This window comes from Callospermophilus lateralis, chromosome 10 (assembly GCF_048772815.1).
Source record: "Callospermophilus lateralis isolate mCalLat2 chromosome 10, mCalLat2.hap1, whole genome shotgun sequence".
In the NCBI taxonomy this organism is placed as follows: Eukaryota; Metazoa; Chordata; class Mammalia; order Rodentia; family Sciuridae; genus Callospermophilus; species Callospermophilus lateralis.
Window position 1 is genome coordinate 107693160 of NC_135314.1, and position 24751 is coordinate 107717910.

Genomic DNA, 24751 nt, shown 5'->3' on the forward strand with positions numbered 1-24751 from the left:
TGTTAAAAGGTTCTAAAGAGTACATTTAACATGAATAGACATCTTGTTTTATCTGTTCTGCTATAACAAAATTTCAGAGTCTGGGTAATTCACACCATAAAACAGATGTTCATATTATCAGAATTCTGAAAGCTTGGAAGTCCAAGAAGAAAGCCAATGAAGACGATCGCAGGTTCAGAGTCTGGTGAGGGCTACTTCCTTCTTCCTGTATGTCACCTATTGCCACATCTTCCATATAGAAAGAATTCCATGTCCTCATGTGGCAAGATGTGGAAGGGTCCGAGTGTGAATGAAGTGTGGACCCTTTCATGCCTCACATATGACGCCACCCATAGCTTCACAGCTTCAGAGCCTCAATCCTAGTGTTGATGGAGGGGCTGCCATACCCCAATCACTACTTAAGAGTTCTCACCTCAGGATCACCACAGTGGCCATTGAGTCTTAACACCTGAATTTTGTAGGTGACACATTCAAAGCATAGCATCAGGAAACTAATTACACTAAAACTGGGTTTTGTGATTATTATCAACAGTGACAACCTTTAAGAGAGTCTTTGGAAGCCCATATTCACTGTGTGGCAAAACAGATGACATTACATCTGCCCAGCATTAATAAGTGAAATCAACTCTTCAAAGGCAAGAATATTACTATTAGTTTACTATGTACATTGTAATGACAACTGATACCTTCATCCAGTGGTAAGAGATATGGAATTAACCAGAAATGGCTCATTAGATAATAAAGAGCATGAAGGTCTGATTCCCAGACCTGCAGGACACTGTAGGCGAAGACAATGATGAGTCCTGGGAGAATCTTCTCATGCACTAGCAGATAATAAATAAATACACAAATGACCCTCTCCACATACAATTCCAAATCTTTGTAAGCATAGTACCTAACAAGCTCCATTATTGTTTTTCTTTCTTTTTTTTTTATTAGAGCACGATATTTGTCCATAGTATCTGGTTCCTTTTGACATAATTATACATACAAGAGGTTGATTTCAATCTCCCTTCCTCTCCTCCTCCCTCCCCCCTTTTCTCTCCCCTCTCCTCTACCAATCTTTCTATAAAACCTTCGTTCATTCATTTTTTTAAATATTTATTTTTTTAGGTATAGATAGACACAACACAATGCCTTTATTTTTATGTGGTGCTGAGGATTGAACCTGGGTCCCACCCACGCTAGGCAAGCGCTCTACCGCTGAGCCACATTCCCAGCCCCCATTCATTTTTGATTAGTATATACACTTATGTAGAGGAGATGTTCCCTTTGGAACATTTATATATGTACATAACATGATCCTGCTAGATAGACTCCACATCCCTTTCCCTTCCCTCCCCCATCCCTCTCATTCTCTTAATTCTACTCTGCTGATCTTCTCTATGTCTTTTTGATACCTCATCCCCTCCCACACTGTCTTTTCCCCTTCCTTTTGCTTTAGCTTCCACATCTGGGAGAAAACATTTAATCCTTGATTTTCTGAGTCTGGCTTATTTCACTTAGCATGATATTCTACATTCCCAACCATTTACTGGCAAATAACATCCTTTCATTCTTCTTTGTGTCTAAGTAAAACTCCACTGTATATGTGTGTGTGTGTGTGTGTGTGTGTGTGTGTGTGTGTATCACATTTTCTTACTCTGTTCATCTATTGACAGCATCTCAGCTGGTTCCATAATTTGGCCATTGTGTAATGCTATAAACACTGATGGGACTGCATCACTGTAGTATGCTGATTTTAGATCTTTGAGGAAAATACCAAAGAGTGGGATGGTTGGGTCACATGCGGGTTCCATTGCTAGGTTTTTGAGGAATCTCCATACTCCTTTCCAAAGTGGTTGCACTAGTCTACAGTCCCACTGACAATGTACAGTGTACCTTTCCTCCACAACGCACCAGAATTTATTGTTGTTTATATTCTTGATAATTCCCATTCTGACTGGAGTGAGATGAAATCTTAAGGTAGTTTTGATTTGCATTCCCATGATTGCTAGGGATATTGAAGATTTGTTCACGAATTTGTTGGCTTTTTGTGTTTCTTCTTTTGAGAAATTTCTGTTTAGTTTTTGCCAATTTTTTTTTCATTAGGTTATTTGTATTTTTGGCATTGAGGGTCTTTAAAAAATTTCTTTATATTTATTCTGAATATTAACACATTGTCAGAGGAATAGCTGGCAAAGATTTTCCCCATTCTGTAAGCTTTCTCTTTATTCTCTTAATCATTTCCATTGCTATGCAGAAGTTTTTAATTTGATGGCATCCCATTTGTTGATTGGTGGTTTTATTTTTTGAGTTTAGGGGTCTTGTTGAGAATGTCTGTGCCTGCACCCATATGATGGAGTGTTGACCCTTTGTTTTCTTCTAGCAATTGCATGTTTTCTGGACTAATTCTTAAATCTATGATCCACTTTAGTTTTTGTGCAGAGTAAAAGATGGAGATTGACTTTCATTCTTCTACATATATGTATCCAGTTATCCCAGAACCATTTGTTTAAAAGGCTGTCTTTTTTCCAACATATATTTTTGGCACCTTTGTCAAGTGTCAGATTCCTGTAAGTACATGGCTTGTCCCTGTGTCTTCTGTTCCATTCCACTGGTCCTCTGTCTGCTTTGATGCCAACACCATGCTTTGTCATTACAGCTCTGTAGCAAAATTTGAGATCAGGTATTGTGATGCCTCTTGCTTCATGTATTAAAAATTGCTTTGGTAATTCTGGGTCTTTTATTCTTCCAAATGAATTTAAAGATTGATTTTTTCCTAGTTCTCTGAAGAATGTCATTTATTTTGATGGGGATTGAATTGAATCTTTATATTGTTTTTGGCGCGATGGCCGTTTTGACAATAGTAGCTCTGCCTACCCAAGAACATGGATCTTCTGAGGTCTTCAATATCTTCTGAGGTCTTCCATTTCTTTCTTTGGTGTTCTATAGTTTTCATTGTAGAGATCTTTTACTTCTTTGGTTAGATTAATTCGCAGGTACTTTATTTTATTTTATTGAGGATATTGAGAAGGGAATGTTTTTTTTTCTGATTTATTTCTCAACTGAATTGCTATTAGAGTATAGACAAGCTATTGATTTCTGAGTGTTGATCTTATATCCTGCTCCTTTGCCAAACTCATTTTATCAGTTCTAGAAGTCACCTGGTGGAGTTAGGATGAGTAATAAAGAAAAGCAAGAGAGAAGCAAAGTTATAGAGTAGAGCAAAACTGGGGGTTTGGGGGTGATGGAAGAGTAAGGGTGTAGAATAGCCAGGGGCCAGTGCTTCCTGTGGCGGAAGGAGGATTGGGAGGCTGAGGACGGGAACTCTTTGTCCATGAGGATGGGTGAGTAATGCACCAATAGTTTCAACTCTTGCTGTCACCAGTCACGGAAATGTAGGGGCTTAAACAATACGAGTTAAAGTTACAGTGTTTGTGATCAGAAATTCAAAAATCTGCCTCACTGGAACAAAATGAAGGTGTCAACAGGTCTGAAGTCCTTCCGCAGGCTTTAGGAAAATCTGTCTCTGGCACGTCACCTCCTGGAGCCGCATGCACTTCTCAGCCCATGGTCCTTTCCCCCATCTTTTCTCCTCTCTGACCTCTGCTGTTTTCCTTGCTTCCTTCTCCTTGATGCTCATCTTCCTGGCTCCCTGTGACATAAGGACCCTGTGATCACATAAATCAAAATAAATAAACCTGAAAATAAAACCCAGGAGAGTCTCTCAGCCAAGATCATAACTTAATACCTCTGCAGAGTCTCTTTCACCACAGAGGGTGACATAGCCACAGGTTCTGGGATTAGGCCGAGAACTTTTCTAGAAGGACAATTCAGCTTACCACAAGCCGTGGCAGAGAGAACTAGTCCTGAGTCCTCGGGAGCCTTTGAGTTCCCCAAGGATTCAGTTAGGGCAAGAAGAGAAAAGGTGTGTCCCATAGGAAAAGGGGTTAGCCATTCGAGGGCTTTTTCAGTGTGGAGTAGGGGCTCTGGAGCTAGAGTGGAAAGCTTTGGTGGAGAAGGGGGTAAGTAGAGAGAGGTTAGGTCAGGTGTCACGGGATAGAGAGCATGAGAGAGGGCAGGAGGATGCATGGTGTTTCCCTGGGGCTGCCCTGCCGCAGCAGAGACCACAGAACGAGAGGCTTCAGTAGCAGGCGTTTTATTTTTCTCTGTTCCTCAGGCTGCAGACCTTACACCCTTACACCCTTCATACAAGTTCACCCAGAGGGCCAAAAGCCTAAAAGGAAGATGCTAAATCACAAAGCCCTAAAAGATAACATAGGAGAATATCTTGTGGACCTAGGTTTTGACGATGGCTTTGAAGACAGTACAAGAGGCATGATTCATGAAAGGAAAGATTGACAGATGAGCTCCAGTGCAACTCAAGTATTCTGCTCTGTAAAGAGAATGAAAAGACAAGCCACAGACCTGGAGGAAATGTTTGCAAAAGCCGTATCTGTTATCCAAAATATACAAAGAATTCTTAAAATTTACTAAGAAAGCAACCTAATTTAAAAATGAACCAAAAAAAAAAATCCTCAAAAGATGCTTCATGGAAGAATATATATAAGTGGCCAATAATTATATGCAAAGATAGTGCACATCACATGCTATTGGAGAAACACAAATTGAAACAATGGCGAGATTCCTGAACACCTCTGAGAATGGCCAAAATCCAGAACGTAGACAAATGGGAAATGACATCAAGGACATGGGGCAGCAGAAACTCTTGCTCACTTGTTCCTGCTGGGAATGCAAGAAGGTGCAGCCAATGTGGGTGAGTCTGGCAGTTTCTTACAAAAACAAACCTGCTTAACATACAAACCAGCAATCGTGCTCCCTGTCGATTCTCAAGAACTGAGAGCTCATGTGGCACTAAAACTGCACATGAATGTTTATTTTATTAAAAACCACCATTTTTAAATGAAATAAGATGGACACACCTGGAAAATTTTGAAATAGTAAAAGTGTACATTTTCTGACATTTTATTTCAGTTGCAGCCAGAGAGCTCACGTGTGTGTGTGTGTGTGTGTGTGTGTGTGTGTGTGTGAATGTTGCTGTGACAGAAGGTGTCTTTCTTACTGAAGGTCACAGACGTGGTTGGCCATGATGAAACCCAGTGTGACAGTTTGATAGACCTAATCAACTTCACATTTATCTGTTTGCCTGACATTTTAGATTATGTAACTTTTTTCTAGATTATATTAGAGTAATAAATTAAAATAAAAACACTGTGAAAAAATATTTTGTTACAAAAGGATCCTCATGGAAGGAAAATAATGTTTTATTTTTTAAATGCACTATTTGTGTTTCAGATTGCCTGAGTTCATTATGGGGTTTCAATAAAACCTTTCACTGCCAATATTGAACTCATTTATGTAGCTTGTACTCATTTATTAGCTTTGTTTGCTAATGAATATCTTCTTTTTTAATCTTGAAAAATACTTTACTTGAGGACAAGATTCTCAATTTTTTAAATGTAGGCCAAAGTTTCTAACAACCTATTATTGGAATCCCACACCCCACACTACAAGGTCAGTTCTACCTTCAGGTCAGAAGATTGCCTACTGTCATAGACAGTCTAATCTGACAGTTTAGCTTGGAGTATTAGAAGACTAGAATTGCAAGCAGCATTGAGATTTGAAGGCTAAATTAGGGCTATTCTCCAAATTAATGTCTCATAAAATTTGCCAAATGTTAGGCATAAACTCTTTGCAAGACGCTCTCAGTCTTGAGAAACTACTTTTGAATATTCAAGCAGGTTTCCTAGGGAGCTAGGAAGGCTGCAGAATCCACTAGTCCAACAGACACTTCTGCACTCAGCTGAGTGCTCACAAAATTTCACATGAAGCATATAAGGGACTAAGTCATCAGTTTGACCCATATGCCTCAAGCAAACTATTGCTGCTGATTGGCACAGTACCGTATCCCTTTCACTGAAAGGGATAGGAGAACCAGAATGGACCTGATTGTTAGAGGAGATGACGTCAGCGCATGCAGTATGGGTCATCTCCATTTTTTGGTATTTCTCAAATCTGCATGGAGGGCAGAGTACCATCAGCGTGAGAGAGATGGTAGGATCTCATTTAATGCCTAATGCTCATGCTTAATGCTCAGTCCCCACACACTAGATTTTCCAAGTGATATAGGCCTTTTAACAAAAAAATGTAGTTGCATTGTAAATGGTTTGTGTTTATTTCTCCAAAAATCAAAACAGTTCACATCCCAGTGGTGCCTTCCATTGGCTGCTAGTGTTTGGACCAATTTCATAATGTGCAAAACAAGTGTCTGAAGCAGATGACCTCTGGGGTCTGTATTGTTTGGAGTGGCTTTGCTTTGTGTTTGGAACGATATTAGAAAATTATAGTGTATCGAAAGGAAGGGGGGAGTTTGAGGGTTGGCCAGAATGGGTGTGTGATTAGACAGGAGGCCACAGAGGAGAGAGGAGACATTAATTACAACACTTCATTATAAATTAGCTTAGCCTTGTGATCTTCCTTTGCAATGTGGAATTTTTATATTAAGAAGTTTTTAATTCTGATTTATGTCATGGAGACTATAAAAACAAAACAAAAAGCAATTTTCATAAAAATAGGCATGAAGACAGTAGATTTTGCCCCAGAAAAACAAGAAATCAAGAATTTCCCTTTGAATAAAGACTACAATGTCAACTGTGTACATAGCCTTCAGACACCCCAAGCATGAGAGAAGATGTCTCTGTACTATTTTACTCAACGTATTGTTACTAACAGTAAATGATTTCTGTTAAAAAAAAAATTAACAATAATGTTCTTTCCTTCCACATTCCAGCATACTAACCAATCCCAAATGTCAGTGTCAAAGACAAAATCACACCAAATTTAGCATAAAGTTGGACTTCTAGGATGCTTTCGGTACGGACCTTGAGTCCATAATGTAGTATTTTTAAGCAAAAGGGGAGTTGTACAAAGATATTTGTGGTGATGATTTTTAAATGAGGAGTCACTCTGAATCCTCAGTACAATGAAAGTGACTAGCTTGGTCCCAATTTTCTGGTATAGATGTAAAGGTAAAAGTAAAGGATTTAAATAGAACTATTTGCTAAATAAATAGTCCAAGAGTACATTCAGAGACACATCAGTTGAGGGCTACCTGTTGGATGTAATTACAGCATTGGCTTTGATGTTTTCTGCATCGTCCAAAGTGGACTCATCACCTCTCTTAATGCAATAAATGATTGAGGAAGAAATGCTACACTTATTGTTTACCATTTTTTATTTGCCAAGAATGGTTTGATTGCTATGTGACATGACTTGCCTACATTGTCATGTATTTCTTATGTTATCTTTAGAGATAAGATCATTCTTGTGTACACATAAGTAAACTTGTCTAAACCGCAAACCACTGGCCATTTTAGGGTGGTTGATTCCAACTCTCATACATGCAGGTGGTGAGGGCTGGGCTTGGGGTCCAGCCTCTGCTGCAGGTCAGTGGTCTCAGCCTTGGTGCTGCAAGTGTCTGGAGACCTGCTCTAAGCCCCCACGGGGTGGGTCACTTTCTAGAGAATAACAACCTCTGCATCCTACTCCATTAATTATCTCCCAGTGAACAAGTAACTGACCCCTGCATTTTATTAGCCTGAAAAATGGTGACATATAGTTCTTTCCTACTTTATACAAGCACCTTCATTGAGTGTCTCCCCTCCAGAAATCTTCTTTAGGCAGCGATGGAAACCTAATCCTCCATAATAAGAAGGGCTTTCCAAGGGCCCTTTTGCTTCCATACAGAGGATTCTAACTGCTTATGGCTGACACTCCACGCCACTTACAGTTCAATGTGCTCCTCTGAGCCATGTCTGTCCTTGTGCTCAGCATTGCCAGATCCAGGCTTTCTTCTGAACATGAGGAGTGGACAGGCACCTCACAAAACACTATGCAGGCTCAAAACACAATTATTAAGAATTTCAGCCCTCAGGCTATTTTGTCAGTGTTTGTGTTCGAGTTTCAGTTGTATACGCTCAGAGGCTTCCTGACCTTCTCCCTCATTTTCACTGACCTTGAGTATGTTCATAGCATATGAAAGCTATACTCACTGTATTCAGGATAATCCTGAATAATTATTCCATAATTTTGTTAATCTAGACATTCCAGTGTGTTTTAAGTCTTAAAATCCAAGGAGTACATTTAACAACTCCTAAGGGAAAATTTACTTGAAAATGCAGCCACACTAGACCAGGGTATTTCTCGTATAGGTGGCTTTCCACCATAATAATACCAAGCCTTAAACCCCAGTGGGCTAGCAGAACAGAGGTCATCTCCTGCTCACACCACACGTCCACTTCATTCCATGTCCACGTTGCCAGACAGGACCCAGGCGGCAGAGGCTATATTGGGTAATAGCTGCACAATCTGAGACTAAGTCACCTTGCCAAGGGGAACTGGAAAATTTTACTTGGGCTTTTCCTGCTTCAACTCTGAGTGTCCCAGGTCATCACCACCATCGCTGTCAGGTAGAACCAGCCTCTGCCTAACTGCAAGGATGACAGGAAATACAAGGAAGTAGGTCGATGCTTGGCTTCGAGGCAGGGGGTATTGTTGTATCACAAACAGGAACCACTTGAGTCTCAATGGCCTCACACTGGATGGCTTCTCAGAGGCCAGTAAAACACTTTTCTTCCAGACTCCCTGCTGGAAACACGGCTCATTCTCAAACATGTTTGCTAAATTCACTTGTGGAAAACATGTCCTTGCTTCTCTGCTTAAAGCACTTTTTTATGCTATCATCTTGTGCTCTTTGGATGACACAGGGGTAACCCACACTGCAGCACAGAAAACTGAAGCTTTCAGGGAAACGGGACTCTCAAGATGAGATATTTTCTTCCAACTAAACTGGCTTCCTTCGCGTTACAATAGACTTAGATCCTTCAGCTTTGAAGTGGGGGTGGAGGCGGGGTGGGAGGGGTGGGGGGGTTAGACATTATCTTTTGCAAGTTTCAGCTCCTTTTCAAATGAAAACAATGACCACATCTCGGTCATAACAATAGCATAGCTGGTTTCTTTTCAAACCCTGAAAGGAAGATATCATTTTCTGATGATTCTGGAAACAAATGACATCAGAGAAGGAAGTGAACTTTTTTGAGAGGGTGTTGTGAAGTAGAGGATGCTAATATCACATGAAACCATGGGTAGAAACTTGCAAAGCCAGTAGGCTGCTGGGCATGGTGGCACACACCTGTAAACCCAGTGACTCTGGAGGCTGAGGCAGGAGGATCTCAAGTTCAAGGCCAGCCTCAGCAACTTACCTAGACTCTATACAACTTAGTGAAATCCTGAATCAAAATAAAATAAAAAGGGCTGGGGATGTGGCTCAGTGGCAAAGCCTCCCAGAGTTCAATTCACAGTGTCATAAATAAATAAATAAATAAATAAATAAATAAATAAATAAATAAATAAATAAAAATAAAAAAGCCAGTGTGATTTTTTTGGTGTATATATTCTTACTTTTGTAAGATCTGCACCTGAAAACCCTGAGTTCTGACCACTTTCAAATGCCCTCACATATAAATACCAAGGAGATGTTACTGTCCTGGTTTAAGTTCATCCTTTGGAATCAACAGGATAACCTAATGAAAATTAAGGAAATAAAAATCAAGTGGCATGCCACATATGAACATTGGTTGAGGTAGGCTAATTTCTGATGAATTCAGGGTTTTTCTTCTAAAAATATTATCACTTTAATTTGATAGGTTTATTCCTAAATAAGTAAAATAATTTAGTTCCAATAAGTCTTTCAAGATTAAATTGTAGAGGATAGGAAAGGTAGCAGAATACAACAGTTACTATTATGGTATTATGTAAAAATGTGGATGTCTAACCGATGTGATTCTGCAATCTTTGTAATGTTTTGAATAACCAATAAAAAAAAGATTAAATTTTGTTTTGAAACAATCATTAGAAACAGGCTTTGAAATAGTTCATATACTTGTTCAAACTTCAAATGCAAAGGATTGCCAAGACAGTGATTTTTTTTTATTTTAAATATTTTTTTAAAAAATTTTAAACTTAAAAAGGTTTCTCCTGGATACTTACTTCTGTGACTAGGAATATCTATTGATTGATCCCTATTTGCTTTCTTGGTTTACAAGTGAGTACTTTTAGAGCCATGAGATATGGATGAACTTCTAACATGTTAGCACTTACCCAGAGACCAGCCACTAGTACCCTCAAACAGCCAACACCCAGGCGAAGCCAATGGCTGCTGACCTGCTGAAAGGTAACACAAGCTCCACTCCCTTACCTGAGGAACATCCACGTGGGACGCACTCAGAGCGGGCGTGCTCCAATTTTGGATATATTGTACCACAGCCAGTGCTGGGATTGGCCAAATCCATAGGATGGAGGTGGGGAGAGAGCTTGCGGAGGCCACGGGCACCACTTCTGCACCATTACTGCAGTCAGAGTGAGAGGCAAAGGTCCAAGTTCAAGGGCTGGACCTGAGGGACGAGTGCCAGGCATGCAGCACATTCTTACCCCGGCAGGCACCACAGCTGAGAGCAGTGAGGAAGGAGCAGTCGGGAGCAAACGGGAAGAACCAGGGGAATGCTGACAGATGTGCTCAGTGGCAGGAGGCTCGGAGACAGAAGGGGGCTAAACAGAAACCACGAGGAAGACTTTGGGGGCAAATCACCAAATTCATGGTATTTTCCTAGAATCCTTCTGAAAAGGTGAGCCAAAATAAATCTTTTCCTCCTCTAAATTATTTTTCTCAGGTATCCCTCATAGCAGCGAAAAGTTGATTAACACAAGAACAGGACCAATCTCTATGTTGACAGTGACCAGAAAAGCTGGCCATGGCTATGTACGCTCAGATGTCTGCAGTAGTCGGTGGCCTGTCAGTATAGCAGAGAAGTAAGAGATTCTTCATTAGGATGCAATAGTCAAGATATTTAAATAAATGAACATTTAAATAAATAAATATACATATAAATAAGTTGATGGGAGTTTCCATGGTAAATATCAAGATTTACTGTAAAGCTCCAATGTCTACTCAGTTATGATTTCTGTGGAAGCACTGATGAACAGCTGGGTGGAACCAGATAGGAAGCTGGATGTACATCTGCACTTAGAAGGACTACTCAGTTCATGACAAAACGTCCCTGCAGAGAGGTAAAGATCAGCAGGAACGATAACAAATGATATTTAGTTCATTGAAGTCTGCATAGAAAAAAAAAAAAAAGAAACTTGACAGATATTTGTCACAGAGTACGTGCTATCAATATATCTTCACATCCCAGAAGGGCTGAAAACTGAAGAGTGAAGGGCAGAACAAGGAAGCTCCGGAGGGCAGTAGAGAGGACACCCTCAGTGGCCCCTGGGTGGAACAGGCTTCCCAGATGCAGGAAGAATGCATCAGAGAGGAAAAGGCGCATGAGTTGCACTGCATGCAAACTGTAAGTTTCTTTATACACAAGACTTTGAAGAGAGAAAATACTGTCCATCAAGGGGGAGAGGACAATAAACATGGGGAAAGGTGCTTCCCTAATCATCAGGAAAGGGAAAATTAAATCATGTGGATCTTCCATTATCATCCACCAGGACCCTCTTACTTTTAGGAGTCATGATTCAAAGCTCTGTGAAGGTGCAGAATGGCAGTGACTCAACGTCACCCAGGAGAGTGGGGACTGGTGGAAGCATTCAGGATGACACTAGGCACTGTCCACCAAAGGAGAGAAACTGAGTCCTACGACCAGAGCTCCACACCTCGAAACACACTCCCCCATCACGACACCTGTTTCAGAAGACAAATCCACATACCATTCCTAAAAAGAAACCTGTACACAGCTTTGTTAGTAGGAGGCATTTATGGTCCACAACCCCATGGGGTACTAGAAAGCAATGCAGATGAACCTTCTACAGAAATAGAAGATGAATCTCAAAAACATGAAGTGAGCCTGAGAAATCTTACATAAAGAATGTGTGTTAGATTTCATTTATTAAAAACATAAATGTTTTTAAAAACATGGCAGCAGACCTGTAAATAATCATGAGGATCTCCATGAAGCTGGGAGTGTGCTCTCTGGGAGGACAGAGAGCAAGAAGGACCCTGTGGGGGGGTCTGGTTGCCTCCAGTGTTCTACGTCTGGACCTGACAGTTTGTCAGCAATTCACCTGTATGCACACTGGCCACTGTGTGCACAATGGTCACTTTGGATCATCAGGCATTCGCAGCCCTGGAGGCCAAGGGCTTGAGCCATGCACCATATCCCTGCCTCTCCCACCTTTTCAGGGCCTTTGCTGCTTTTCCTCCTGCTTTGTCGTCTTTCTCTGTGGGGGTGGGTCATTCTCCTTGATAATCCAAACAGGTAACATTTCCTCCTTTCATGAAAAATAACCAGAGAACAAAACTCATTGGTATGGTCTGAATGTTGTATTTTTCAAAATTTGTGTTAGAACTTAATGCCCAATGTGACAGCATTAAGAAGGGCTTTGATGAGGGACCCATGGAGGACACACAGAAGGCACCATCCAGGAGGAGCAGCTCCTGGGCAGACCCTGGGTCTTCTGGCCCCTTGGCCTTGGATGGCCCATCCTCTAGGATGGTAAGAAAGAAGTTTTGTTGCCCACAAGCCCCAGAGTCTAGTAAAGCGTCACAGCTGCCCACAACCAGGGCACCTTCATTTTCTCTGTTTCAGTTCAAAGCCATCTTCCAAGAGTGGTGTAAATCTCCCGTCCACTACTCCTTCCACTTCCTTTGAACTCATTCCAAGCTGTCATTCACCACTCGGCCACACTTGAAACTGTGGTCAGTTCACCGAGGACTCCCTCGTGCTAAACGCCACTTCTTCACTTCCAGGCCTCTCTCGTCCACCCTACTAACTGCACCGCACCGGACAGAGCTGACTGGCCACATCTGCCCTCCTGAAACCCCTGCACGTGCCCCTCAGCTCGGCGCCCCTCCCCTTGGTGACCTTGTGTTAGTTGCAGTTACAGTGAACCTCTTGGCATTAGGTCTCAGCACCAGGCCTGGCAATGCCTTGTCCCACTAGGAAGGACCATGTCTACTTTATCTCACTTGCATGATATCCTTGGAATATGCGAAGGTCAAAATTCAAAGAACTGTTTCAACTATGAGTTGAAAGGGTCACATCACCTGTGACTACCTGGTCTCTTCCGTTAGTGCGGACATTTTCTGCCTCTGAGTTTCTCTTGAGACGAGCATCAAGAACTGCCTGTCAGTGGGCGTGGATATAGTTCTTTTCAGGCACCTAAATATAGAGAGAAAATTGAGGAGAGAAATGGTTTATTTTGAAGAATTCGCTTACACTTTCCCCATACAGCAGTTACCAAACATTCACTGAGTAGCTATGGGTCCTGGAGACTCGGTAAGGGCTGAGGAAACAAAGACTAAAACTAATTCACAGATTAATAGGGGAACCTCGGTTTTGAAAACGAGTCAATGGAACATGAAAGTCATTATGAATTTGACAATCTGTTCTGTCAGAAAATGATTCATAATTTGGAAAAGACGAAGGAGATTATTTAGTGTTCAGTCAGTTAAGTGCTGGACTTAATTCTATTGACCAGCTATTCAAAACTTACACTGGCAGAAAGAGGCTGTGCCACAGAAACACATACTAACGCCTGTCCAGAGAAAAAAGATCTCTAAAAGTTGATTTCTCCCTGAGATGTTAACCAGTTTCATACTCAATATAGCTTCTCTGAAGATTCCTTTATTAAAGTGCTCGTATCCACTGACAGGGGTGTGCTGCTCAGCTCAGATTGGCTCATAAGAACTAGTTGTTTTTATGTTGGCAGCTTAAAATCAGCCATGGTGGCAGTGCCAGTGGCCCTAAAATCAGGAGACTCTGTAAATTAGGGCTTTTGTTTGTGTTACAGGTTGATATGTGGTGTTCCCCAAAAAAGTCATATGTGAGACAAATGCAAGAATATTCAGAGGTGAAAAGATTTGATTATGAGAGGAGTGACCTAATCAGTGGATTAATCCACTGATGGATTAACTGAGTGATCATTGTAGGCAGGTAGAGTATGGCTGGAGGAAGCAGATCCCTGAGGTGTGACTTTGGGGTCTATGATTTGTCCTTCATGAGCGGAGCTCTCTCTCTGCTTATGACTGTCCTGAACCTCTGTCACACCCTTCTGCCAAGATGACCTGCCTCACCTTGGGTCCAGAGCTATGGAGTTGACCAACCATAAACTGAACCTCTGACACTGTGAGCCAAAGGAATCTTTTCTCCTCTAAGTTGTCCTTTTCATATCTTTTGGTCACAGTGATAAAAAGCTGATGAAAAGAGTTTGTCTCCTAGATGGCCAGTTGAATGTGTATTTTGCTTTGTTTTTCGGGGTGGGGGCTCTGACCCAGGGCCTATCACATGCTAGGTGAGGACCCCAACATTGAGTTATGTCCTCAGCTCAGTTGAACCAGTTTTATTGGTTCCCTTATTAATGGAGGAGTTAAATAAAATGGATGATTTAAATAATTTTTTTTACAACTGCTTACTTTATATTTTTGTAAGCACCATGGTTCCAAACCTTTTGAAAATGATATCTGAACAGTTGGTGCCCATGCCCCTTAACAAGAACTATTTAACCACCATTCAATAACAGGAATGAAGAATTTTCTTTTCAGTCACTGGAACAGATACAGGGACTTAGATACTCTAAGATGACAATCTAAAAGGTTATGACCATGACAGTTTACCTCAGTGACAGAGGAAGAATATGTAAAATAAAAAACAGTTCCCCTGCTGAACAATACTTGACTGTCCCAAATCATCAACTTGACTTTAAAAAGTAAGTTCTCATTTCCTTACAGTTTGGGGGATGACTGCCAGGAAATCACTTATTTTCAGGGTATCCCCCACTATCTCTTAGGATTTCATTTATTAATTCAGTCGAGTCTCTGAAGATACAGATCCAAACCTCCAATTCTCAGAAGAGAGATGACAACTTAAATTATAAAGAGCACTGTGGGTCTCTCAAAATTTCCAGGATGTCTTCAACTCCAGACGCAGCCATGGTACTCCACTAGTACTCACTCCTCACTTTTACAGAGCAGTTTAAACTATATCACTTTGGGGAACTCCAACAATCTCTAGAGATAATGAGGTATCAAAAATATCATCCTCATTTTAGAACAAGGAAGGAAACAAAGGCCCAATGCCATATCTGGACACGTCCTGCGTATCAGGTGCTTCTGATGGGGCTTGGCCACTGCGCAGGGTGAACAGTGCAGAAAACATGACTAGGCTGCTCTAACAGATAGAAAGAAGTGTCACGCCATTGCTGAGTTAGGAACTAGGCAGCTCATTCACAGACAAGCTTCACAATGACAAGACCAAGATTTAAGGCACATTAGATCCCTAGATGGTTTTATTTGCTGTGCAAATTCAGCTAACGACTTATAACCGCCAAATCTACAAACAGAGAAAACATTGGGCAATTCTAGATGCTCAGTTTGTGTGTTTGGATTTCCAATTTGTAGATTTGCCATGGAGCGAGTTTTGGCTCTTGACAGAAGAATGAATGTTTTTCAGCCGTAAACTCAGTAAGGAGTTTGGGTGGCTTTACAGCTCGGCCATTTGGCAGCAGTCCTTTTCTTCATTATGAGGTTTTGCTGATGTTTTCACATCACGAGTTGAATTTCATTTGAAGTCACTACTGTGTTTTTCCACGATGGGTGTTAATGGTGGCTTTGGAAGCAGCAGTCTAATGAAGCGGTGTCATTTCCAAGCTCTTCATTGAGTCCGAGTGCCTTTGGTCACTAAGGTAATTCCAGGAAAGCTCTTTGAGGAGGACTTTGCAGTTGAAAATGACACAAAGGCAAGAGGGAAAGAGGTTCAGGAAGCCAAGCTTGGCTACCTCTCTCCTTTTTGCTTCACTTGGCTTTGCACGTGGGAAAGACAGCTGGATCAAGGCTAGTTGTGCCGAGTCCTGAATGAAATGTTGTTGGAGTGAATTTATATGAATCTGAATATCAGATTAAAGTAAAGTGTGCAATGAATCATAAGGGTTGTTATTCTCTTTATTTTCTCATTGCAAATGCAAGCATGACTTTAATTTGTAATGCAGTTGCTTACTTTTTTCTCGCCTTTTTGATTGAGCTTCAGAAAAGAAGTGAATAAAACAGGAAGTAAAACTTGGGTCTAATCAAAATCAGAGTCTTAGGGAAACGTTCCACACTCTCAGAGAGTAGCATTCCAAAATCCAAGGGTGCCACTGTACCTTGTGCACTTGGCCAGGCTGAACTGTGCTTCCTAGTACCCCTTCCCTAGCATTTGCAGTTGGGATGGTCCACCAGGGACAGTCTTCAGATTCAGAGGGTGGAGGGGACACAGCACTTTGTGGCTGAGATGTGCTGCTGCTGGTTTGCTGATTCATCTTGATGCAAAGTAGCAACAGAGGACATGGCTACTCTCTCCTCCCCTCTGATGTCCTCTAGTTTCTCTTACCAGTGGCTGCATGCATGTGCTCAGTTCTTGGACCAAGGCCCTGATTTTCTGCAAGACATCCACGTCACCAACACCAGCAGCAGAACAAGTTTGCATAGGTCTCAGTTCTTTTCCTGCAGAGCTTCAGCTCATGCTTACTCTTGAATTCAGTTTGCTCTTACTCTCCCCCAATTTACAGTCATCTTTCCTTTTCAGCTGATGGCTCTGAACACTCCAAGTTCTAGCATCAGACATGAAGAAAAGAGCCTTGCAGAGTACATAGCCACCTGCACAAGGCCAAGTACAGACATGTATGTACCTCCTTGTGGCTAAGCCGAGTGATATAGCACCCCTGCATAAACAGGAGGACACCTATGTGGTCGAATAAAAGATGGTGCAAGACTTTCAGCACAATTACCAAACATGTTACAGACTGGGTCCACCATCACTAGCTGCCCACAGCCCACCTGAATCCCCCTCTGTCGCCATTCCCTCAAATAACACATGAGGGGCACTCACAGGAAAACTAATTGATCCAGATAAGGAACAGGGGTCCAGAAAAGGTCAGCCAGGCTATATCTGGGCAAAGAAAAGGTTTGAATAGATCTGTAAATATGGTATGACAAAAAGAAAAAGCATCATAACTGTAAATTTTCAGATAGAAAATTGAAGAAAAGTAGTTCTATTCTACAAGACAAACTCAATTATGGAAAAGAAAATATTTCATATTATATATTTTTTACAGAAAAAAGAAAACAAAATTGATGAAACAGAATGAGACATTATGCCAACAGAATGTGATGACTAATGCAGCACTAAGTGAGTCAGCCGAGGACAGAATGCTGCTGTCCTAGGAGACGAATGCATAAATTAACAGAGGCAAAAGCACAGTCATGGCTGAGACTTAACTGGATGCATGAAGGAAAGGGCTCAAGACAGGTATGGTCAGGCTGAGGAAAATAACAGTGGTAAATTTCTCTCTGAGAAACATAATAGATATGCTGAAAGAGCAATGATAACAGAACTCAAGAGTAATGATTTGAAGTTAAGGAGATTATTAACAGTATAGAAAATGTATGCAATGTTGTAAGAGGGCAATTTTTCTGAAAGGAAGAACTGAAGTTGAATATTTTTTAAAAATTCCAATAAAAATGATCTAAAGTATCAACACTGGAGCATACCTCAGAGTTAGTGGAGTTCTAGAATAAACTATTACTTAGGTACATAGAAATATTACAGTATTAACAAAGGCTTGAGGGAGGAGGCAGAATCAAGAGGAGTCAGGTTGGCAGAAAGTTTCTCCTCAGCAACATTCAAGTCAGAAGGCAATAGAATAATGTCTACAAATGCTGAGGGTAAGTAAAGAATGAGCCAGGATTTTGTCAGGCTCAAGTATGACAGAGGAGAGACAGTAGAAAACACATGAAACATAAGGAGTTCAATCAAAAATTGTAATGAAAGTACTACTTATAGAGGTGTGAAAGGGGTTCAAGTATCCCACCAGAAATAACAATAGTAGGAAGCCATTACTGTCTCTAATTTCCACAAAAAGAGGTAGAAAGCCACTTAGCCATTGAAGGACACCTGAGAGGTACTGTGGCCATGGAAAGACACAAACACTTTTAAAGCAACACCCTAGCTGATAAGTGGCAAATGAAGGGATAAGAAGAGGGAACAGATACCTCGACTCCTTTCTCTTCCTACACTCCAGTGTTCTTCTGGAAACTCTCATTGGTCAAATTCAATCAGAAGCTACAAAGCAAAAATCTGCGATACTGCTGTCTATAGAGGAATACCTCTAGGGCACACATGAGGGTAAAGAGGGAGAATTGATATTAGAGAACAGGAAGCACAAAGAGAGTAACCAATGCAACCAAGAATTTTATACCCAGCCAACTTATCTTTCAAGTACAAAAATGAAGGACAATTTCAAAGGTACGAAAACTAAAAGATATAGCACCAATAAACCTGTCCATTAACAACTAAATAACAATGACAATAATAACTACTTAAAGATAAAATTCAACCAAAGAAAACATAAACAAAATGAATAATTTAATTAAAGATAGGCTATGGTAAACATTTCTGGTGATCATTAACCTCACAATAATTCTAGATACTCTGCAGTCTCTTCAAAAGTCCCTGGTTTTTCCTGCCTATTCCGAAAATCCATGCTTTCTCTACATTTCTACCATTTTTCTAGGATAGAGCCTGAGGAATAAGCAGTCTGGTCTTATTCCCTACCTTCATAAGATCTGAAAGCCCAAAATTTTTTCCTTGAATATTTCCAACAGGCATGCATTGATTGTTCATAAAAAGAGAAAAAAATGATAGCAATATTAAGGAAACACTGTGATAAATATCACATTACTTTGGAGAAACAAGTGTTACTGTTATTTTTATGTAATTGACTTTTTTTTTTAAAGAGAGAGTGAGTGAGAGAGAGAGAGAGAGAGAGAGAGAGAGAGAGAGAGAGAATTTTTTAATATTTATTTTTTAGTTTTTGGCGGACACAACATCTTTGTTTGTATGTGGTGCTGAGGATCGAACCCAGGCCGCACGCATGCCAGGCTAGCGCGCTATCACTTGAGCCACATCCCCAGCCCCTGTAATTGACTTTTTTTATAGAAAAAAATTACACCTGAAATGCCTTCTCTCAGACTAAGATCTATGCCACTCTTGAGCAAGAGAATCATTGCAATTTTTTGTTAAGTCTGACCTTAATCTTTAGTTTACTCACAAACCCGAGGCATAGGTAGCTTCTATAATTAAGAGATCTTTCTGAGAGGCTTACGCACAGAGGCATGGTGATTTATCTACATCTGGAATAGATTTAGACATTTGTGAGTGGTATTAACTCAAAATGCTATATCTGAAATCTTTTCTAGAGAGAATCTTAGGGCCCTAGAAGAGTTAATAAAGTCCCAAGTGCATTTGAGTGAATTTATTCACCAAGAGAGTTACAGTTATAGCCTCAGAATTTAATGAAGTATAAAAGGAGGTCTCTAAAAACTCTATGTAGTATTTTTTAGCTGACAGTTTTGTGAAGGTCTGCAGATACATCACTAGGAAAATTATCAAAGCCAGCAGAGTCAAGCCATAGGTTTTCCACAAAGAGGTCCTGTTCACACATGAAAATGGTTTGATCTCATTAAAAACAAATACCTGTAATTTTTAGCAAAAATAATATACTAATTTTACTTACCAAATTAGAATTTTTAAAATAAAAGAAACACTTCTAGTAAATATTATTTATTTACTTGCACTTCAACTTGGTCCTTCCCAAACAGGTTCTCTTTATTTCCAGACAACTATCCCTATGTAATTTATTTTTTAGCTAAACATTATTTTGGAGAGCTCTCCATCTGACCTAGACCTAGTTCATTTGTCTTAAGCTATAAACTTACATCGTTCAGTCCACCAAATGTGAACAACTGCACAGTCTAATTTCTTATTCTTCTGCTCACCACCTGCTTGTTTCCAATATTTTGTACATATTCAGAGCTGCCCTGGACATCTGCAGCCCTGCCTCTTTGCACACGTGCCCAGGAGTGTCTGGAATCTACACCTAGGATTGCACCAGTTTGCATATCTTAAACTCCACTGGGAATTGCCTGGTGCTGTCCAAGGTGACAACTGTGTCCACTCAAAGTGGCAGTTTGTCGTGGTTGCCGTTCCCTCATAGACCAATTCATTCGGTAAAATATTGCATGCTTTCAGTTTGAAAGCATGAAATGGTTGGTGTTCTCCTTGTATTATCTTGACTGTCACCGAGGATGAGCATCTTCTCACGTGTTCCATGGTTATTTGGATTCTCACTCAGGGAACTTGCCTTTCTCTTTGCCAATTTTCCATTGGTTTTGTTGCCTTTTCTTGAAGATTATTGATTTTTTTTTATTTTTAGGTTTAGGTATATTCCTGATGATTGAGACTGAAAATTACTGCAGGTAAGAATCCCTACAACTAGGCCTTTTCCCCATTTATAAACAAAAATATACCATTGAACTTGAAAATGATTTGAATCCTAAACAGAATTTTCATTCTTTTGTCAGTATACTGTGAAGTAAACATAAGTAACAAAGTTAAAACAGTAAACCTACACTCAATCAGCTTTAATTTCCTTTGCAAAATATTAATAATAATAATAATGTAATAGCGTTGGAGGTTGACAGGATAGAGGCTCTTCACATATCTTCCTAAATTAGCTAATTCAGGAAAATAATTTTAGATTTCAAGTTGTGCTAAGACTCTTTCTAAAACAAACATACTCTGTCAGTGGGAAATGGAAAGAATTAAAGGGCACATTAACATACAAAGTGCAACGAGAAGGAAAAGTGCAGACAGACCCAGCGTCATGCTGCTGCCTGTGACGGTGAAAGCCACTGTGTGTGTTTTGCCAGAGACTAAAGGTTAAGCAAATTCAAACCGTTAGACTGAACTAGTCTCCAAGCTACTTTACACCCAATTCCTCTGGTGAATAGAAGGATGACAAACCTGCGTGGTAACTCTTTCCATGTAGAGGTAGCCCCACATTTTCCTAGATGTTGATTTCTAAATATTTGAGTTTTATTGTTATTTTGGCTTTTTGCTCAGTTTTAATTTCTCAAAAATGTCAACCTTGTTCATTCCATAAAGTCCCTATTAATTGACACGGGAAGACATTCAGAATATTTGTTTAAGAAAGGTTTTTCACAAATTTGTATTCCTAGAGTTCCAGAAACAGTGTTATATTTCCGAATGGAAACACTTGTTTTTAGAACCCTGTGTCCTTTTTATTATCTGAGCACATTTCTGTCAAACTTTTTCTTACAGAATGGCACACAACACTCCTTCCCGTTTGCCAGGACACATGCCTGCTGTCCTGGCTACCTAGAGGAGCTAGCTGTTCCCTGAAGTTGTGCTCACTTGATCCAGGTCCTGCAGGTTTCAGTCAGCACCAAGCAGGTGCAGTGTGGCCTCCAAATGCAAGCTGTGTCTAAGCCCTAGTGAGGGAGGGTCCGCCTGGAGCAGCACTGTAGAGCAGGAAGGCTCCTCTCTGATGGCGTGGCCTTCCTCCACTTTTTCCTCCTCTTCATCCCCCCCTGTACTCCCCACCCCAAGTTCCCATCCATCCCCTCCTCTCCAAGGATAAATGTCCCACACAGTGTTCCTGTGGCCTCACCATCCTAGACCTCTCAGAAATCCAGAGCAATATATTGAGCTCATTCAAGGTGAAATGTTAGGGATAAAATGTCAGCTTTTTCCAAATATTTCCATCATAAGAGAGGCTGGGAAAGTGTCAGCTCACACCATCCCTCCTTCTGCCACCCAGCTTGCCCTGTGCTGAGCTAGGAGGCTTCTATCTGCTCCACAGGCACAGAAGGAAAATTCTCCCTAGAGCAGGCACATCAGGCTCTCTTCTGCAAAGGTTGATAGTGTTTCAGGCTTTGCAAACTACACAGCCTCTATTGAGACTGCTCGACCCTCCCACCCAGCACCAAAGCAAAGACAGTACATAAACAAAGGGGGAACAGCTACTCCCCAAGAAAACGTTATTTACAAAACAAGCAGCAGCCCAGATAGAACCACAAGCTGCAGTCTCCAGTACCCCCCTAGACCCTGGGCAATGTGCATCCAGTCAGCTGTGCTCCTTCATTCATTCTATGGATATTGAGCACAGTCCCTTGGCTCATTTCATATTGATACAAAGATGGCTGAAAGACAGTTCTTTTGTATGAGCTGGGTGCTCCAAAAGAAAGATTTCATCTGTAAATAATGATGATAATAATAATAATAATAACAATAACAACAACAACAACTTGATGAGAAGCAGTCAGGAATCCACCTTTGTGTTAGGACTCAACTCCGTTTCCAGTCCACTGTGAAACCAGGCTCTTTAAGTTTTGGCATCACATTTCTTTCAAGAGACTCAGGATTGCCAAATGCAGAGTAAGATGCAAGCCCCCTTTTTGTTGCTCAAAGGTCAGGGCCATATCTAGTTGTCCCAAATTCTGAAATAAGATTTTAATATGCTTTGCTACCTTATGTCAAGATAATTCAAATTTTCTCTGTCTCTCTGAGCATTTGCTAAATAATTATTTATCTTCCTTATTGTGTTACTTGTAACTAAAAATTATTATATTATTTGATATGGATCTGAAATGCAGTAACTGTGCACAAACCATTTCACAGAGAATGAAAACTATAGTAAATATTCACATTTATAATCCAGATTCCTAGTGGCTCTGTAGTAGCTACAATTCAAACCAGGATTTCCAGACTAATTTTCTTCTATCTCATATGCTTGTATTTTTTAAAAATGTCTAGTAATTGTTTCTTGAGTTTCAATAAAGTAATATACTATGGACATCATTTTACAAACCTTTTTAGAAAAAAAAATTATTCTATAAAATTCATAGTAGAAAGATAGTTTGCAACCTGGCTTTAAAGTGTGTGTGTGAGTGTAGGCATATATGCACAAAAACTATGTGATGTCTTCTATGATTTAGAAATATGAGGGATATTTTCTCTGATATAAGGAGGCTCATTCATAGTGGGGTAGGGAGCGGGAGCATGGGAGGATTAGAGGAACTCTAGATAGGGCAGAGGAGTGGTAAGGGAAGGGAGGGGACATGTGGTAATTAATGATGGTGGAATGTGATGATCATTACTATCCAAAGTACAGGTATGAAGACACAAATTGATGTGAATATACTTTGTATACAACCAGAGATATGAAAAAATGTGCTCTATATGTGTAATAAGAATTGTAATGCATTTCACTGTCATATATAAATAAAAAATAAATAAATTTAAAAAAAGAAATATGAGGGATTTTTTTGCTGAGAGCCATGGCCCAATCTGTATGGCCCCTGGCATTTTGCCAACAGTATTGATTGACAGGCGAGGAATTACTATCCGCCTTGGCTGGGCTGCTACTTTTGAGTTCTCGGGCTATTTTGGAGTTCTCATGGGGATTCCCAGGGATTCCCCGGGAGTTCCCATTGGTTGGAGAAGTGCAGGAGGAGGGATTTCCAGAGGAGATATTTTCAGGTGGCTGGTTCCTGGAGGAGCCGCATGGCGTTCAGGAAGAGTTGCTGGTGGAGTTCAAAAATAAAGTTTGTTCCTGCTTCAGTGGCTCATGATTTGTGCCCAGCCAGACTGTGGCATTTTTTTTTCACAAATTAAAATACTAGCTTAGCAGGACTAAAATATGTTTAATTCTCCTCTTTGGGTCATAAAATAAGTCTATTGAGTAATAATAACTCTATCCAGCCTTCTTGGAAATCACTGCTGATAAGGGAACCATGTGGTGTCTGGTATTACTCTGCTAAACATGCATGTCTTTCACTTTAAATTTAAATGTGGGACTCGCTCCATTGTATTGTATAGCACTCACACTGTTGCCGTCTTCATGGGGCATCCATGTGAATATTAAATAACCTCGGAGCAGGACTGGAGCCCATTCATTGCCCAATGTATGCCACTCAGATGATTCCTGGGGGAATAGGAGTTAGTGGTAGTGTTGGCAAAGGAGGGCGTAGTTTTAGCCATTCTAGGAACACATTGCATTGTATGTTTATTGCTTTTCTGTAGTCTTAATGAGAATACTTTCTAAAAGATAAAACTATACAAGATGCACAAAGTTATTTTTAAAAAGCTGATAATCCTTTCCAGAAGTGGAAAGATGAGTTCAGTTTCTGGTTGTGTGTGCCACGAACACCCCACCCTCCCTCCTGAGATGCAGACCAATTGATAATTCTGCTACCTCATATGTTACATCAAAAAATACATGATCACATGAGATGGCTGTAAGAAACCTCTTAATCATCATACTAAGTAGTTTTAAGAAAATCGAACATTAGATAACTGGAAATCACAAAGTCTAGAAATTAGAAGAGCTTTCTAGAAATTAGAAAGTTATTTTTAAATCAAATTATAGATTGGATTCTTAACTCTAACCTGTATCAGGCACTATTCAGATTTTCAAAGTGACTGACAATGACCTTCTCATTGAATCCTCACAATATTTTCAGGAATGGTAATAGTAACTTCCTGATAATATCCAATAATAATAGCCAATGAGATGGACAGACAGGCTGAGCAACTTGTCTAGTGTCATACTCCAGAGTGGTGGCAGAGCTATGCCAGACATCTGACTCCTCATGGGTTTTGTCTTCTTTTGCTCGTAGTACTGGGGATTGAACCCTGGCCCTCACCTGTGGTAGGCAAGTGCTCTGGTGCTGGGCTACATCTTCAGGCTTTTTGGTTTGTTTGCTTTTAACTTTAAGATAGAGATTCACTAAGTTGCTTAGGCTGGCCCTGAACTTGTGATCTTCCTGCCTCCAGGCTCCTGGGTCACT